Raw genomic sequence first — 19,040 nt, forward strand, 5'->3', positions numbered from 1 at the left:
CATAAAGTGCAGTGCTAATATCAATGTAAGGTGCGTTGCCATAAAATAAACTTAAAGAGCAACAAAAGAGTAATTGCTGCATTATTCTGAAGAACATGTGTGACTACTTGGGACATATTTGACATATATTTACATTACTGCAAATACATAACATCTGGTAAAATGTTATGGGATGAGGCTCTGACATGGTGGGGGCAGTGCCAGTGAAGAAAAGACAATTCGGATATTGACATTCTTGCTTTAAAAAGTGTAAATAATTTACTTCTGAATTCTTTAAAGCAAGAAAAGATCTCCCATTGTAGATCAGCAGATAAGAACCAAATATGCCCAAGATCGTATAAAAGTATAAAACGTGGTACACTAATACTAGATACATTGAGGAACATTTTTAAACATTGGAGACAGACAGGGAAGCATGTCAGTCAACCATGGGTCAGTCATTCAGTTTCAGCGGATGCCTTTGCATTTTAAGTTCACTAATCACTTTGGTCCATAACATACTTGAAGAAATACCATGATTGTCTGCATTTGTGGAAGGAACTTAGCTTCTCAATCTTTTACAACGATTAGAAATCAAAGGCAAATCACATGGCGTTGGAGCTCAACTGGACTGATTAAAGCTCCAACAGTCCAGTGGATAAGTGAAATAACTGTTCCATTTTATGATACAAATGTAGTAAACTATTACTAGATACCATAAACATTTGAAAGATTAGAGACGGTCTGGGAAGCCTGTCAGTCAACCATTGTAATAAAATGGCCGCCATAAGGATTTCCTGTTAGGAGAAAAAGCTGTCATCAAGGCAAAGGGAGGCTACTTTGAAGAATCTCAAATAAATTTTGATTTGTTTAATACTTTTTGGACACTACATAATTCCATATGTGTTATTTAATAGTTTTAATGTCTTCACTATTATTCTACAATGTAGAATATAGTAAGAATAAAGAAAAACCCTTGAATGAGTAGGTGTGTCCAAACTTTTGACTGGAACTGTACATCAAATGTGAATTATTACATCACATAATAATTCACATTTCCTGTTGCTGTGGGATTATTTTCCTGTTGTAGCAAACTGGCTCAAATTAAGATTCAACATAATAACATTAAGCCATTTCATCTCAGATGAAGTATAGGGCCCAACAGGGATCTTTATGGTCTTATTGAAAGATCATAATAATGGGATCATGCTACCCTTCCTCTCAGCTGTGTCCTTATTTTTCCCCAAGTAAACATCAACATCTCTTGATCCGTCTGCATAATTGCCTATTGTCATCATTCTGGCAGCATTTAGACACATTTCTAAGAGGGTTACAACAATTAGGTCATGTTATGGTTTTAAATGTATGTACTTGAACAGATGATAGGTTTAGTGTTTTCATTTTTCTCTGTGTTACTTTTTGAAGAGAGTGTTAGGCTATTCTCTACAGGGTGAGATTTAACTAATGAGAATATGTAGTAGAGCAATACAATGCGATTAGCTGGGTTTTGTACTCCACATATATAAGAGGGTCCCTAGATTGTGTGACTCTCTACGTGCTTATTATAAGTGTTGAAATGCATTAACCAAAAACTTTTAAACACTTGCCATCAATTCCCGAATGGCTACAGATCCCATAGGCAACATCAGTATTTTTTGTTCAGAAATAACTCTCAACTGATTAATTCAAACATCAAAATGAAACTCTGGTGGTGTTTTTGTGTTTGGTGCGAGAATAGAAGGTTGTGCCATCACGAGGGGTTCAAACCCCACTGAAAACCACAAATTCAGAAAGGAGCCAGTATGATGTTTTATTGATTCTTCTCCAAGACCCAGGAGACAATAAAGTGCTTGAATATTTCATTTCTCTCTCTCTCTTTATGTTTGCACTGAGAGCTATCTCCCAATGTTCAAGGTGTCTGTTAGAGGTGTCCCTCGGCAGCTTTAAACAAAGTGATTATTATATATGAGTGAGATGACGATTCAGAGGGAAAACCATAGTGTTACAGATGCGAAGGAACTCTGACACTACGGTCTGTATTTACAGCATAAACACGAAGAATATACTGTACATCTGGGTCATGTTCCAAGCCATACAGCTTTCTGATAACATATTTACATACTGGTAACCAAATTAGCTGAAATATGAATAAGAGATAAAGCAACATACCCATGATTTGAATAATATTTGATCCACATTTATCTTGTAGGCGTACTTCCATCTAAGTAAACCATCTTAATACTTCCATCTTAGTAAACCATCTTAATACTTCCATCTTAGTAAACCATCTTAATACTTCCATCTTAGTAAACCATCTTGCCATAAATATGGTACCGATGGGAGAAGTGTTCTCATCAAGTTTTTTTCTGCCACAGGGGTTTATTTGTAACATGCTTTGTAAATAACAGGTGTAAGGGACCTCCCGAATGGTGCAGCGGCACTGCATCTCAGTGCTTGCGGTGTCATTACAGATCCGGGTTCGATCCCAGGCCAGGCCGTGACCGGGAGACCCATGAGGTAACACACAATTGGTCCAGTGCCATCCAGGTTAGGGGAGGATTTGGTTGGCCGGCATGTCCTTGTCCAATTGCCCTCTGGCGGGTAAGGTGCTGACACGGGGACCAGACGTTGTTTCCTCTGACACATTGGTGCAGCTGGCTTCCGGGTTTAGCGAGCGATGTGTCAAGAAGCAGTGCGGCTTGTCAGGGTTTTGTTTTGGACTCTCCCAAGTCCGTGCGGGAGTTGCAGCGATGGGACATTACTGTAATTACCAACTGGGGAGAAAAAGCGGTCAAAAGTAATACAAAATAAACAAACAGGTGTAGTAGACTAACAGTGAAATGTTCCCAACAATGCAGAGAGAAAAATAATAACACAAGGAATAAATACACAATGAGTAACAATAACTTGGCTAAATACACAGGGTATCGAGTTAATGTGCAGGGGTATGAGGTGACTAGGCAACATGATAGAGAGATAATAAAGAGTAGCAGCAGAGTATATAATGAGTCAAAATAGTTAGTGCAAAAAGGTTCAATATATATAGTCAGTAGTCAGTACAGATAAATGTTTGGATTTCTCCCTTTTTCTTTGCTAAAAACAATGCAGGATTAGAGGCATGCGCATCAGAAGGCAGGAAGAGGTACAATTATGCAAATTGGAGTCAAAAGAATCTGTAATAGCTCATGTGGAATGAATGTGTCAACAAGGTGTTCACAATCACTGGCAGATTCAGTTAATTACACATGACACCATTTCTTCCCTAGCAAATGGGAAGTGCCCAACTGCTGGGCAGTATACAGTCTCACACTCTGGGATAAAACTACTGAAGAGGACATTGTATTGCCAGACTCCAGAACTGGAAGATAATCTGCTCTGAAAAAATAGGCTTTGATTGTGCTACTGTATTTCAGTTACTGTAGTAAAGGGATAGTTTACCCAAATTACAAAATTACATATTGGTTTCCTTACCCTGTAAGCAGTCTATGGACAAGGTATGACAGCAATTCATGCTTTGGTATAGTTTCTCAAGGCACTGTTTCCAAATGCATTTGTGGCACAAATCACATTCAAGTCATGGGACCAATATTAGCATTTTCTGTGCGTCATGTTCAAATAATCCATATGTGACTTTGATGCGCTTCAGAATCTATTTTAGATTATTTTGGACGATATGGACATGATGCACAAAACCAAATAAAATCGGTCCAGTGACCTGGGATTTGGGCCACAAATGTTAGCATTTGGAAACAGTGCCAGGGAAATAAAATCTAAAGCATGGATTTCTGTCATACCTTGTCCATAGACGTCTTACAGGGTAAGTAAACCAATGTGTCATTTTGTAATTTGGGTGAACTATCCCTTTAAGGAAGAGAAACTGGTCTTCAGTTCCCTTACTGAAAAGCAACACACAGCAAATTCCCCAGTGTTAAAATAACACTGGAAGTGTGGACCCGTATAGACATTGAACAGTGTGGAATTAAATAAAGCTTTATTTGGATATTTTGCAGTGCCTTGCCTTTCGAGTGAATTGTCAAGTTACTATCCATGAATGCATTTGTTAGTGACAGATAGATGCTTGTTGCATTCATCCATTTTCAGTCCTATGGACTTCACCGTGTGAGATTCTAAGTGAATATGTCATAATTCAAATGTTATTATTGAACACATTACAATGTATTTCACAAGGCCTTATTTTGAAGTGTTTTTCTATAAAAACAAAATGGGTTGTTTGGATGACCCAACTGCTGGGTTGCAGGTATTTGGTCACTTAGTTGTTGTTTTGTTTTTTTGAACCGCAAAGTCGTTTTTTTGATTCTGGGTTATTGAGATATTAACCAGCCGGTCAGATCAGAAGACTGGAGGTTTAGCATAGTAGGGGTGTGGCTTTCAGGAAGTTATTTTTGCCCACCAGTGAGAGTAAATGTCATTCAGATTAATCTGTCCTGTTGAATTGTTATCTCCTAACAGTTGAACACCAACCATTTTGTTGCTTTAATGAAGCTTACAGAATTGTAGGAGTTCCTTAAAAGCCTATGCAAATCCCAATGTGATATCCCCAATGGGTTTTAACTTAATAACCACTTTGTTGCAATATGTAAATAGCAACTTGAATATGTGTCACAACTTCCACCGAAGGTGGCTCCTCTCCCTGTTCGGGCGGTGCTCGGCGGTCGTCGTCGCCGGCCTACTAGCTGCCACCAATCCCTTTTTCCTTTTTGTTTGTGTCTGTCTGTTTTTGTTATCAACGGTGTCTGATTAGTTCATTTCGGTGGGTTTATTAACCTCCGCTGCCTGCTAGTCTTCGTGTGGAATTATTTTGCTGTGTTAGCTCTGTTAGGGGTGCGTGTTTGCGCCACAGGTTTTTTTTCCCCTCACAGTCGTTGTACCGTTGGTACTGTGTTAGGAGTAGAGGTTTCTCCTCCGTGTGTTTCGTGATTTTCCCCGCCTGTTGTTGGTGGGTTGGGACTTATAATAAACGACTGTGCAAACTGGAATTTCTTGCTCTCCTGCTCCTGACTCCTGCAACAACCTCTTCTTAGGAGGCACCTAACAATGTGTTTGTATTAGAATATATAATGTGTAACAATATTCAAGTCAAATGTTGCATTGAGGTGTACAAACTTAACATGACCAACAGGAATTACATTTGTGACCTGATTCAGGAACATAGGTGTGTGTCGCAAGTCATGACTTCACAGGAGAGCCATTTGAACGTAAAATAAATGTTTTATCAAAATGTGTTTTTTGGCAGAAATGCCTTCTCGAACATGTGAACTTTCATCTTCCTTAATAACAAATGTGTATGCCATCTGTAAAATGAATACAATTGTTAAATTACAAGCCTTGTTGGTTAAGCAACAGAATAAGTGAGCAACCTTACCACTAGCCATGATTGGCTGAGATAATGAGTGTGCTTGCCAAGCCGAGCAATGAGTTCAGATTGGTCTGCCATATATATGGATTTTGTCTATTGAGCTCGTCAGTCTGTGTTGGTAATCCTGTAAAACGCGGCTTTTTAAAAATGTATTGTGTAGTGGAGCTGCATAAGTGTTGCTCTCTACCTTCTGAAATCAGTTGAATTAGAGTATGATAGCTAAAGAGACGGAGACAACTGTCTCTGGATTACACCTTCAAACTAAGGGCAACGGTGGTATGGCATTCCTGACAGGAAGACGCGTCCATCATGCATGATTATGTATAAGATAGTCTAGCATTAGCCAGCTACTTTTTCAGATATTACACGTTTCTAATTTTGACAGAAAGTGGTTCCATTTCAAGCTAAAGTGTACTGTTAGCTAGCTAGCTAACGTTAGCTGGCTGGCTTGTAAGCTAACATTACATGACATATGTGATCTTACACTTTGTTTACCTAGCTAGGTTCATTGTTTACCTAGCTAGATAGCTACATGTCTTAAGCTAAAGTGTACTGGCTGGCTCCCTAACTGACGTTAATATTTGTGTGTTCAACACCTGTTGAATATGGCCAGTGTCAGTAAATGTCTGCAAAAAAACGTAATGAAATTGTTGCCAACACACAATTTCTTTACACTTTTTTGCAGACATTTACTGACGCCGGCCATATTCCACGGGTGTTGAACACTGTGTTTTCATGTTATCCATAGGTAAACAAGTCATCGGCCAGAGCGTCAAGTGTGTGCCCCAAGAGCGAAATGGTGGTAAGTCACATTTACTCTCATGGTTGGCCAGAAATAACTATTGTAATACCCACGTCCCTAATAAACCACCCCTTCTGAAAATAACCTATGAATAGTTATTTTTTTAAATACCCAGCTGCTTGGTCAAGCCAGCATGAAGGTGATTGAAAACCCAATTGATGGTTAACCTTTTACTGCAGTGGGCTAAATCAGGGACACACAGTGTTTCTTGGTAGTCTTAAACACATCTACCTCAAACAAACGTATACACCTCACACACATCGTTATGGTTTCAAAAAAAGAAGACACCTGTACCATGTCAGATGAAATGTGTTCCATTTTTAGTTTGCATCCCAATATTACACTTTATATACATCCTAATATTACACTGTATATACATCCCAGAAGACTGAAATATATCAACACCTTTTGACATAGAAACACCGGATTTCCGGAGTATTATTATTTTTTGCTTATTAATTATGAAATTATGAAAACATATGAACATTCCACCCATGAGGACACTAGAGGGTGAATTGGTCATTTGACTGCAGGAAAGTGTCGTAATTGCATGTTCAATAACACATGCGTTTGCTGGTTTCTGAGAGAATCTTTAAAACAGAGCTTACAGTGAAGACATTATCTCCTGTGGTTCAAGGGCTTTGGAGGGGGAGAAGAGAGGATTGATGTTAGCGCTTCAAACCCTGAGCGTAACTGGCCCTGGGTCTAATCAGAGACCAACACCCCCATCCCCCCCCCCCACCCCACTTAGACACAGCAATATGATTTTCTCCCACTATTCAGCATTGATAGATGAGCCTCTCTTTGTATTTCAACCATGCGCTTTCTTAAATCTGAAAAGCCCATTCATCTTGGGAAAACGCAAGAAGAGAAAAAAACGTATAGTCTTTCCCTCTCTTTTGCCAGAGCTCAAGTGTCTCTCACAAGCTCTCTAAGCACTTTGTCTCACGCCTATTAATTGTCTCAGCATTCAGCCTCTCTCACATGCCCTGACTACAATTGACAACTACTGGCGACGACTCTCCTCGGCCTCGTTCTCCATGGCGATAAGTATGTGCACCATGTCTAAGAGACAATCTCTTTTCTATAACTGGATACAGACCACTTCTGCAATTTTAGCAGTGTGAGACACACTGGAAAAAAAGGCAATTTTTGTTGTCTAGTATATTGAATTCATCTTATCTACAGTATGCTATGCTCTCTAGGAAAATCAGTTTATTCAAGCCTTTAAAGTGGAACTGACAGTGTTTTAACAACATGAAATCTTATTAATATCTGTTCATAGACACCCCCAGGAAGAATTCACCGAGTGCATCAGGCTGTAATTTTATAAAGTAGATGCTTCAACTGTTTACTCATTTATACACTTGTGTGTCCTATTCAGCCGCGGGCATTGTGTTTGACACGTGCGCTAGCCTATTAGCCACGTTATGACTGACTTGTGATCATTGCCCTTGCTAGATGTATTGCATTGACATTCCCAGCCTTAGTTACAGTCGTCCGTTTTTGTTCAAAATATTGAGTCATTTAAACTGAAACAGTACATGGCGAATGAGAGGAGGCAACAAACAATGTACCAGGCTATTTTGACTATTAAATGAACTATTAATTAAAACAGGCATCAAGATCACACATTCTGCTTCTGTAAACAGTAATATCTAGAGCAATGTAAACATTATCTTTATGGTATGAAGATCCTTTAGTGTACCCTCACTGGAAAAAAACATGATTTCACATTTGGAAAATCACATGATTTCACACATGAAATGTCACATGTGAAGTGTTCCAAAACCACAGGATGCCAGCAATCTCAATTTCCTGCTACGCCACCAGGCTATGAGATCGGCCACAGATTTATTGGCAAGAATACATTTCTGCACTGCTAAAAGTTGGCCAGAATCAATTCAATGATTGTGATTTTTATCTGACAACAGCAACGATAAAGTAACAGTGCCCAGGGACAATGACATTTAGTGTGCGGAAATGCTCTCAGAATTTGAACCTTTTGATTTGGAGTAGGGATGTTGCGGTGACCGTATTACCGTGGTCACGAGTCATGAAGGCAGTCAAATTCCATATGACCCTTTAGTCACGGTAATTAGGCTTCTCCAAGCTATTATGCTGCTGATGGTCATTAGTAGCTTACCAAACTTGCTAACTGCCCAGTACTCAGCACTCTATTGTCCCGCCAATCACTCTGACATTAATGCAAATGTATCCTAAAATCTAATCAAACACTTCATGAGCTCATGTTGCGCAACATTTTAGGCAATAGGCAATTGCGCGAGAAAACAGAGTGATGACCTCTACTAAAAAGAGGAGGATCAGCTTTCTATAGATTATGCCTACTATATTTATTTCTCAACTTTCCTAATATTAAGAACATTGCTCATATTTACAACAGGATATAGCCTACCTGGCTGGCATGAAAATTAACCACGGGGAAAAGCGTCCTCCATTCGCTATTTAAGTGCATAGATGACATGTATTTTTCCCTGCTGCCCCTGTTTCGATACAGGTGCATGATAATGGTAAATTTCACACACATATATTATTTAGCATATGTAAAGATTAAATCAAGAGTAGTCTGATGAGTAACAATATTAGCCTATCACTTGTGAATTTATATATTATCACTTGTGAATGATGCCCAGCATAACAAACATCGCCTTTTTTTGTGACTTTTTCGAATCATAGTCGCACACCTCATGTAGCCTGGCCCATAGGCCTATATGTTTTAATAAGGTTTGTATCACAACGAAAGTGGCTAAATAACTTCTTAAAATTAAGCACATTAATCCGCTTTACAAGGGGTTTATTGCCTAAGGTGCGTGTGAATTTCAAGTTTGGGGGAGATAATTTTTACCATAAAAACGCACCTTTATAATAAAAGCATTACATGCACGCTGTAATTGCATTTGCAGTCACTTTTGATAATGGTGTTTTCCACTAATGGAACATTCACGTGTATAGCCCACTACCATGTGTGCATTGTTGCACTTAAAATGTGAAGAAATAGCCTAATAGTTTATCAACATTTAAAGCTAAATGTTCTGATCTGTTGCGTCAGCTACATTATGTAAAAAATATTATTTTTTTTTGCTGCTAGTGGTTGTATTTATTTCTCGCACAGAATAGAATAGGTCAACCTTGTACTACAGGGGATAGTAGATTGACAGTAGATTGATTGATTGATTGATAGTAGATTGACATAGGCTAGTGCTTTTGCTGTTCGTTAGGTGTTTGCTGATGAAAAGTTCAATATGCACCTCGAAATTGGCCCCTCTAAATCTTCACTTGTAGCCTGTGAGGAAGACCCGATCGAGTGGAAAAGGGCACAACGGCCAACGGCTGCAAAAAGCATGGATTTTTTTAGGGTGCGTTACGGCCACACAAGGGGATGCCACCGTGAATTTCTAGGCATTATCAAGTGCTTGTCAAATTGTGAATGAGTTATTGTTGTAGTGTGTACAGCCTGCACAAATAAGAGAGCTCATGCCTTTCAAGTGACTTTCTTTCACATCATCATTAGAGTCACATCATGCAGCCTTACAATGTATTCAAAATCAAAACACAACTAAAGTTGCATTAATAACTCTAAATGAAGCATATAACAATACCTATTTCTTTGTTAACCGCTCAACACAGAAAAGCCACATGTTCCTACTTCCTCCCATCATTTGGAGAAAATATCCTTCCAATTCTATTCAGCTGTTCAATTGTAGTCTTCATACTATAAAATAATAATAATGCCACGGAATTCTAAGCAAATGTTGTCTGCTAAATGAACTAGTGTAGCCCACAGTCATTTGACGTAGCCACATCAGGACCTAACAGAATGATAACTCAGAGTATGCTATTCTGTTCTTCTGAAATAGACTACATTTTCTTCATGTCATGCTTCTTAAGACCTGCCTGAAATAAATAATGGATTTATTGAGAAGGTGTAGGCTTTATTACATGGCTTTATTAAGACTTTTTAAAATGTAGATGTTTCAAAGGTCAGCGTCAGTGGCTTGTGGTTTTTGCCTTTATTTACAGTCCCAGTCAAAAGTTTGGACACCTGCTCATTCTAGGGTTTACAGTGCCTTGCGAAAGTATTCGGCCCCCTTGAACTTTGCGACCTTTTGCCACATTTCAGGCTTCAAACATAAAGATATAAAACTGTATTTTTTTGTGAAGAATCAACAACAAGTGGGACACAATCATGAAGTGGAACGACATTTATTGGATATTTCAAACTTTTTTAACAAATCAAAAACTGAAAAATTGGGTGTGCATAATTATTCAGCCCCCTTAAGTTAATACTTTGTAGCGCCCCCTTTTGCTGCGATTACAGCTGTAAGTCACTTGGGGTATGTCTCTATCAGTTTTGCACATCGAGAGACTGACATTTTTTTCCCATTCCTCCTTGCAAAACAGCTCGAGCTCAGTGAGGTTGGATGGAGAGCATTTGTGAACAGCAGTTTTCAGTTCTTTCCACAGATTATTGATTGGATTCAGGTCTGGACTTAATAACTCTAAATGAAGCATATAACAATACCTATTTCTTTGTTAACCGCTCAACACAGAAAAGCCACATGTTCCTACTTCCTCCCATCATTTGGAGAAAATATCCTTCCAATTCTATTCAGCTGTTCAATTGTAGTCTTCATACTATAAAATAATAATAATGCCACGGAATTCTAAGCAAATGTTGTCTGCTAAATGAACTAGTGTAGCCCACAGTCATTTGACGTAGCCACATCAGGACCTAACAGAATGATAACTCAGAGTATGCTATTCTGTTCTTCTGAAATAGACTACATTTTCTTCATGTCATGCTTCTTAAGACCTGCCTGAAATAAATAATGGATTTATTGAGAAGGTGTAGGCTTTATTACATGGCTTTATTAAGACTTTTTAAAATGTAGATGTTTCAAAGGTCAGCGTCAGTGGCTTGTGGTTTTTGCCTTTATTTACAGTCCCAGTCAAAAGTTTGGACACCTGCTCATTCTAGGGTTTACAGTGCCTTGCGAAAGTATTCGGCCCCCTTGAACTTTGCGACCTTTTGCCACATTTCAGGCTTCAAACATAAAGATATAAAACTGTATTTTTTTGTGAAGAATCAACAACAAGTGGGACACAATCATGAAGTGGAACGACATTTATTGGATATTTCAAACTTTTTTAACAAATCAAAAACTGAAAAATTGGGTGTGCATTGCTTGTCAAATTGTGAATGAGTTATTGTTTTAGTGTGTACAGCCTGCACAAATAAGAGAGCTCATGCCTTTCAAGTGACTGTCTTTCACATCATCATTAGAGTCACATCATGCAGCCTTACAATGTATTCAAAATCAAAACACAACTAAAGTTGCATTAATAACTCTAAATGAAGCATATAACAATACCTATTTCTTTGTTAACCGCTCAACACAGAAAAGCCACATGTTCCTACTTCCTCCCATCATTTGGAGAAAATATCCTTCCAATTCTATTCAGCTGTTCAATTGTAGTCTTCATACTATAAAATAATAATAATGCCACGGAATTCTAAGCAAATGTTGTCTGCTAAATGAACTAGTGTAGCCCACAGTCATTTGACGTAGCCACATCAGGACCTAACAGAATGATAACTCAGAGTATGCTATTCTGTTCTTCTGAAATAGACTACATTTTCTTCATGTCATGCTTCTTAAGACCTGCCTGAAATAAATAATGGATTTATTGAGAAGGTGTAGGCTTTATTACATGGCTTCATTAAGACTTTTTAAAATGTAGATGTTTCAAAGGTCAGCGTCAGTGGCTTGTGGTTTTTGCCTTTATTTACAGTCCCAGTCAAAAGTTTGGACACCTGCTCATTCTAGGGTTTACAGTGCCTTGCGAAAGTATTCGGCCCCCTTGAACTTTGCGACCTTTTGCCACATTTCAGGCTTCAAACATAAAGATATAAAACTGTATTTTTTTGTGAAGAATCAACAACAAGTGGGACACAATCATGAAGTGGAACGACATTTATTGGATATTTCAAACTTTTTTAACAAATCAAAAACTGAAAAATTGGGTGTGCATAATTATTCAGCCCCCTTAAGTTAATACTTTGTAGCGCCCCCTTTTGCTGCGATTACAGCTGTAAGTCACTTGGGGTATGTCTCTATCAGTTTTGCACATCGAGAGACTGACATTTTTTTCCCATTCCTCCTTGCAAAACAGCTCGAGCTCAGTGAGGTTGGATGGAGAGCATTTGTGAACAGCAGTTTTCAGTTCTTTCCACAGATTATTGATTGGATTCAGGTCTGGACTTTGACTTGGCCATTCTAACACCTGGATATGTTTATTTTTGAACCATTCCATTGTAGATTTTGCTTTATGTTTTGGATCATTGTCTTGTTGAAAGACAAATCTCCGTCTCAGTCTCAGGTCTTTTGCAGACTCCATCAGGTTTTCTTCCAGAATGGTCCTGTATTTGGCTCCATCCATCTTCCCATCAATTTTAACCATCTTCCCTGTCCCTGCTGAAGAAAAGCAGGCCCAAACCATGATGCTGCCACCACCATGTTTGACAGTGGGGATGGTGTGTTCAGCTGTGTTGCTTTTACGCCAAACTTAACGTTTTGCATTGTTGCCAAAAAGTTCAATTTTGGTTTCATCTGACCAGAGCACCTTCTTCCACATGTTTGGTGTGTCTCCCAGGTGGCTTGTGGCAAACTTTAAACAACACTTTTTATGGATATCTTTAAGAAATGGCTTTCTTCTTGCCACTCTTCCATAAAGGCCAGATTTGTGCAATATACGACTGATTGTTGTCCTATGGACAGAGTCTCCCACCTCAGCTGTAGATCTCTGCAGTTCATCCATAGTGATCATGGGCCTCTTGGCTGCAACTCTGATCAGTCTTCTCCTTGTATGAGCTGAAAGCTTAGAGGGACGGCCAGGTCTTGGTAGATTTGCAGTGGTCTGATACTCCTTCCATTTCAATATTATCGCTTGCACAGTGCTCCTTGGGATGTTTAAAGCTTGGGAAATCTTTTTGTATCCAAATCCGGCTTTAAACTTCTTCACAACAGTATCTCGGACCTGCCTGGTGTGTTCCTTGTTCTTCATGATGCTCTCTGCGCTTTTAACGGACCTCTGAGACTATCACAGTGCAGGTGCATATATACGGAGACTTGATTACACACAGGTGGATTGTATTTATCATCATTAGTCATTTAGGTCAACATTGGATCATTCAGAGATCCTCACTGAACTTCTGGAGAGAGTTTGCTGCACTGAAAGTAAAGGGGCTGAATAATTTTGCACGCCCAATTTTTCAGTTTTTGATTTGTTAAAAAAGTTTGAAATATCCAATAAATGTCGTTCCACTTCATGATTGTGTCCCACTTGTTGTTGATTCTTCACAAAAAAATACAGTTTTATATCTTTATGTTTGAAGCCTGAAATGTGGCAAAAGGTTGCAAAGTTGCGAACAGATGATCTCCGCATGTATGGTTCCCACCTTGAAGCATGGAGGATGAGGTGTGATGGCGTGGGGGAGCTTTGCTAATGATACTGTCTGTGATTTATTTAGAATTCAAGGCATACTTAATTTTAACCAGCATGGCTACCACAGCATTCTGCAGCGATACGCCATCCCATCTGGTTTGCGCTTAGTGGGACTATAATTTATTTTTCAACAGGACAATGACCCAAAACACACCTCCATGCTGTGTAACGTCTATTTGACCAAGGAGGGATGGAGTGCTGCATCAGATGACCTGGCCTCCAAAATCACCACGACCTCAACCCAATTGAGATTCCATATGTGTTATTTCATAGTTTTGAGGTCTTCACTATTATTCTACAATGTAGAAAATAGTAAAAATAAAGAAAAACCTTTGAATGAGTATGTTTGTCCAAACTTTTGACTGGTACTGTAGATTCCAACTTCTCATTTCCGACAAATTGAAAATCAATCTTTGTTGAAAGTATCACTCTTTCTTAAACAAGCCATACAAAGCTGCTTACTATATCAATTTTTCATCCAGAAAATATATAACAAATAGGGAGAAAGAGGGAGAAGGTAGAGAACTTGTTTGTCTGCCATACTGTATATTAATGAAAAATAATGGCTGAAAAGAATTGGCATACACTGCATTCGGAAAGTATTCAGACCCCTTGACATATCCCACATGTTGTTACATTACAGCCTTATTCAAAAATGTATTAAATAAAGAAATGTCCTCATTAATCTACACACAATACCCCATAATGACAAAGAGAAAAAACATATTTTTTCGAAATGTTTGTAAAAAAAAAAATACAAAACAGAAAACAGAAACACCTATTTACGTAAGTATTCAGACTCTTTGCTATGAGACTCGAAATTGAGTTCAAGTGCATCCTGTTTACATTGACCATCCTTGAGATGTTTCTACTACTTAATTGGAGTCCACCTGTGGTAAATTCAATTGATTGGACATTATTTGGAAAGGCACACACCTGCCTATATAAGGTCCCACTGTTGACAGTGCATGTCAGAGCAAAAACCTATCCGTGAAGTCGAAGGAATTGTCGTCCGTAGAGCTCTGAGACAGAATTGTGTTGAGACACAGATCTAGGAAGGGTACTAAAAACTGTCTGAAGCGTTGAAGGTCCTCAAGAACACAGTGGCCTCCATCATTGTTAAATGGAAGAAGTTTGGAACCACCAAGACTCTTCCTAGAGCTGGCCGCCCGGCCAAATTAAGCAATCAGGGGAGAAGGGTCTTGGTCAGGAAAGAATAAGCGTTACACCAAGGCCTGTACTCTGGAGCGGGATCGATTTGAAGGTGGAGGGTCCGTCATGGTCTGGGGCGGTATGTCACTGCATCATCGGACTGAGCTTATTGTCATAGGCAATCTCAATGCTGTGCGTTACAGGGAAGACATCCTCCCTCATGTGGTACCCTTCCCGCAGGCTCATCCTGACATGACCCTCAAGCATGACAATGCCACCAGCCATACTGCTCATTCTGTGTGTGATTTCCTGCAAGACAGGAATGTCAGTGTTCTGCCATGGCCAGAGAAGAGCCCAGATTTCAATCCCATTGAGCACGTCTGGGACCTGTTGGATCGGAGGGTGAGTGCTAGGGCCATTTCCCCCAGAAATGTCCGGGAACTTGCAGGTGCCTTGGTGAAAGAGCAGGGTAACATCTCACAGCAAGAACTGGAGATGTCTGGTGCAGTCCATGAGGAGGAGATGCACTGCAGTACTTAATGCAGCTGGTGGCCACACCAGATACTGACTGTTACTTTTGATTTTGACACCCCCTTTGTTCAGGGACACATTATGCCATTCCTGTTAGTCACATGTTTGTGTAACTTGTTCAGTTTATGTCTCAGTTGTTGAATCTTGTTATGTTCATACAAATATTTACACGTTACGTTTGTTGAAAATTAACGCAGTTGACAGTTGACAGTTGACAGTTTTTTTGCTGAGTTTAGGACCAAGCTCATGTAATATTTTGTAGGTTAACAGTAAACCTTGAAATCAGCCCTAGCCTTAACAGGAAGCCAGTGTAGAGGCTAGCACTGGAGAAATATGATACATTTTTGGGGTTCTAGTCAAGATTCTAGCAGCCGTGTTTAGCACTAACTGAAGTTCATTTAGTGCTTTATCTGTGTAGCTGGAAAGTAGAGCATTGCAGTAGTCTAATCTAGAAGTGACAAAGGCATGTATACATATTTCTGCATCATTTTTGGACAGAAAGTTTCTGATTTTTCCAATGTTACGTGGATGGAAAAAAATCTGTCCTTGAAACAGTCTTGATATTTTCGTCAAAAGAGAGAATGGGGTCCAGAGTAACGCAGAAGACCTTCACAGTTTTATTTGAGACGACTGTACAACCATCAATATTAATTGTCAGATCCAACAGAAGATCTCTTTGTTTCTTGGGACCTAGAACTAGAATCTCTGTTTGTTCCGAGTTTAAAAGTAAAACATTTGCCACCATCCACTTCCTTATGTCTGAAACACAGGCTTCCAGAGAGGGCAATTTTGGGGTTTCATCAAGTTTCATCATGTTTCATTGTATCAAAAAGTGATATTTTTAAAATATTTTCTGGGTCAAGGTTTGGCTTTTTCAGGAGAGGCTTTATTACTGCCACTATTAGTGAGTTTGGTCCATATCCCGTGGATAGAGAGACGTTTATTATATTCAACATAGGAGGGCCAAGCACAGGAAGCAGCTCTTTCAGTAGTTTAGTTGGAATAGGGTCCAGTATGCAGCTTGGAGGTTTAGAGGCCATGACTATTTTCATCAATGTGTCAAGAGATATAGTGTTAAAAAAACTTGAGTGTTCTCCCTTGATCCTAGATCCTGGTAGTGTTGTGCAGACTCAGGACAACTGTGCTTTGAAGATATACACGTATTTAAAGAGGATTCCGTCATTTGCTTTCTAATGATCATAATCTTTTCGTCAAAGACGTTCATGATTTTATCACTGCTGAAGTAAAAGCCATCCTCTCTTGGGGAATGATCCTTTTTAGTTAGCTTTGCGACAGTATCAAAAATACATTTAGGATTGTTCTTATTCTCCTCAATTAAGTCTTCGATACCGCACGGTACTGTCTTTCCAAGCTAATCGGAAGACTTCCAGTTTGGTGTAGCTCCATTTACGTTCCAATTTTCTGGACGCTTGCTTCAGGGCTCGGGTATTTTCTGTATACCAGGGAGTTAGTTTCTTATGACAAATGTTTTTTGTTTTTAGGGGTGCGACTGCATCTAGGGTATTACGCAAGATTAAATTAAGTTCCTCAGTTAGGTGGTTAATTTACTGTTACCTTTATAGTGTCTGACTTGCAGCTAGTTGACAGTAAGTGATTAAAAATTAAACATGTATTGTGTGAAGATTAATGAGGAAAATAAACTATTTCATCCAATTTTAGAATAAGGCTGTAACATAACAAAATGTGTAAAAAGTCAAGGGGTCTGAATACTTTCTGAATGCACATTAAATAGAGATATACTACATATACCAGTTCAGTTTGAGTACAACAATCTTGACAGGTTGCAAAATAAATGGGAAGAGATTTTCAATGTACCAATTCCATGGCACAGTAGCTTAATGGCAGCTGGTTCACAGAAAGTTAATATTTAATTATCAATAACTTACTGTCAACTAGCTGCAAGTCAGACACTGTAAATGTAACAGTAAATTACTGTGGTGATGGGGAAATGAAGGTTCCTGAAGCATTGAGCATTTCCAGCCGGTTTAAAATAGGTTCACACCAGCACCTGGCACAATTCCTAAAACAGCTGGTATCAAAGTAGGTTTTCATCATCATAACAATCAAGTACTTGTACTACTACACACTTCCACTGGCGGTTAGCACAACTACACAGATAATTGACCACAGCCCCAAATATGCTAATGACCCCCACCAGTACATTGGCCCCACCTAGCAAAGTACACTGATGAGCAAACCTTACATTCAAAATAATGGGTAGAAAAATGTCCCATGATACCCACAAGGTAGCAAACAGTACAATGTGAATTCATATATATACCTGCGAAGGGTACCTTTGACCTTTTTGAACCCCAGGGTTCAACTATGTTTTGAGTGTGTGTTAATATCAATGCACTTTAACAAGAGGTTGCAAGTTTAAATCCCCAAAGCATTCATGTATACTCTATGTCAAGTGTTCTTGAGCACTGCTAGTTGTGACCTGTGAAATTCATGCATAGCAAATTCTCCAGTGTTAAATCAACACCGTGTTAAATGAACACTGAAAATGTTGGCCAGTGTTAAGTTAACACACTGCTTGGTGTAGAGCCTTATTTCCAAGAGTGCCTTGCTTATCAAGTGAATAGTAAAGTTAACACCCATGAATGTATTTGCTAGTGACTGAGATATGGTTGTTGCATTCATCCAGATTCAGTTATATGGACTTCACCCAGTGAGATCCTGAGCAAAAACGTTGTCATTAAAATGCAGTTATTTAATGCAACTTGATGTTTTTTTCTCATGGCAGATTTGATCAGATGAAAAACAAACTTTTAGCATCAACAATGCCAGTTACATTTCACTACACCCGCAATAACATCTGCTACATATGTGTATGTGACCAATAAAATTTGATTTGATAAATATGACAACATCCAGGTAGACAGCAGATCCATTGCTCAAACATGAGCTGTCAACAGAGATGTCAGAGAGTGAGTGAATATGTGGATTGAGCTGAGAGGGAAATAAAATATAAAAAACAATCCTCGGGAGAGAGAAAATCACTCCACACAGAAAATATAGAAAATAGCGATTCATTTTATTGGGGCAGCAGGTAGCATAGTGGTTGGTAACTGAAAGGTTGCTGGATTGAATCCCCGATCTGATATAGTAAAAATCTGTGGTTCTGCCCCTGAACAAGCAGTTAACCCACTGCTCCCCAGTGGACCATCATTGTAATTAAGAATTTGTTCTTAAAACCTCTCTGGGATATGTGGGACGTTAGCGTCCCACTTGGCCAAAAGCCAGAGAAAATACAGAGCGCCAAATTCAAATAAATTCCTATAAAAATCAAACTTTCATGAAATCACACATGTAAGATACCAAATTAAAGCTACACGTGTTGTGAATCCAGCCAACTTGTCAGATTTCAAAAAGGCTTTTCGGCGAAAGCAAAGGATGCTATTATCTGAGGATAGCACCTCCATAAACAAAAGAGAGAAAACATATTTCAACCCTGCAGGCGCGACACAAAATGCAGAAATAAAAATATAAATCATGCCTTACCTTTGACGAGCTTCTTCTGTTGGCATTCCAATATGTCCTATAAACATCACAAATGGTCCTTTTGTTCGATTAATTCCGTCGATATATATCCAAAATGTCAATTTATTTGGCGCGTTTGATCCAGAAAAACACCAGTTCCAACTTGCG

At 39.0% G+C, this 19,040-nt stretch overlaps 1 long non-coding RNA gene across 1 annotated transcript; it reads right to left on the reverse strand.

Moving 5' to 3' along the window:
• Positions 1 to 1,775: 1,775 nt before the first annotated feature.
• Positions 1,776 to 19,040, reverse strand: LOC149972808 (uncharacterized). Its single transcript, XR_016490732.1, has 2 exons — positions 18,894 to 19,040; positions 1,776 to 2,753 (listed from the first exon to the last, which is right to left on the reverse strand). It is a non-coding gene; the product is annotated as an uncharacterized LOC149972808 (long non-coding RNA).

The sequence above is a fragment of the Oncorhynchus mykiss genome, chromosome 22 (genome assembly GCF_057628025.1).
Source record: "Oncorhynchus mykiss isolate SJ-2025 chromosome 22, ASM5762802v1, whole genome shotgun sequence".
Lineage (NCBI taxonomy): Eukaryota > Metazoa > Chordata > Actinopteri > Salmoniformes > Salmonidae > Oncorhynchus > Oncorhynchus mykiss.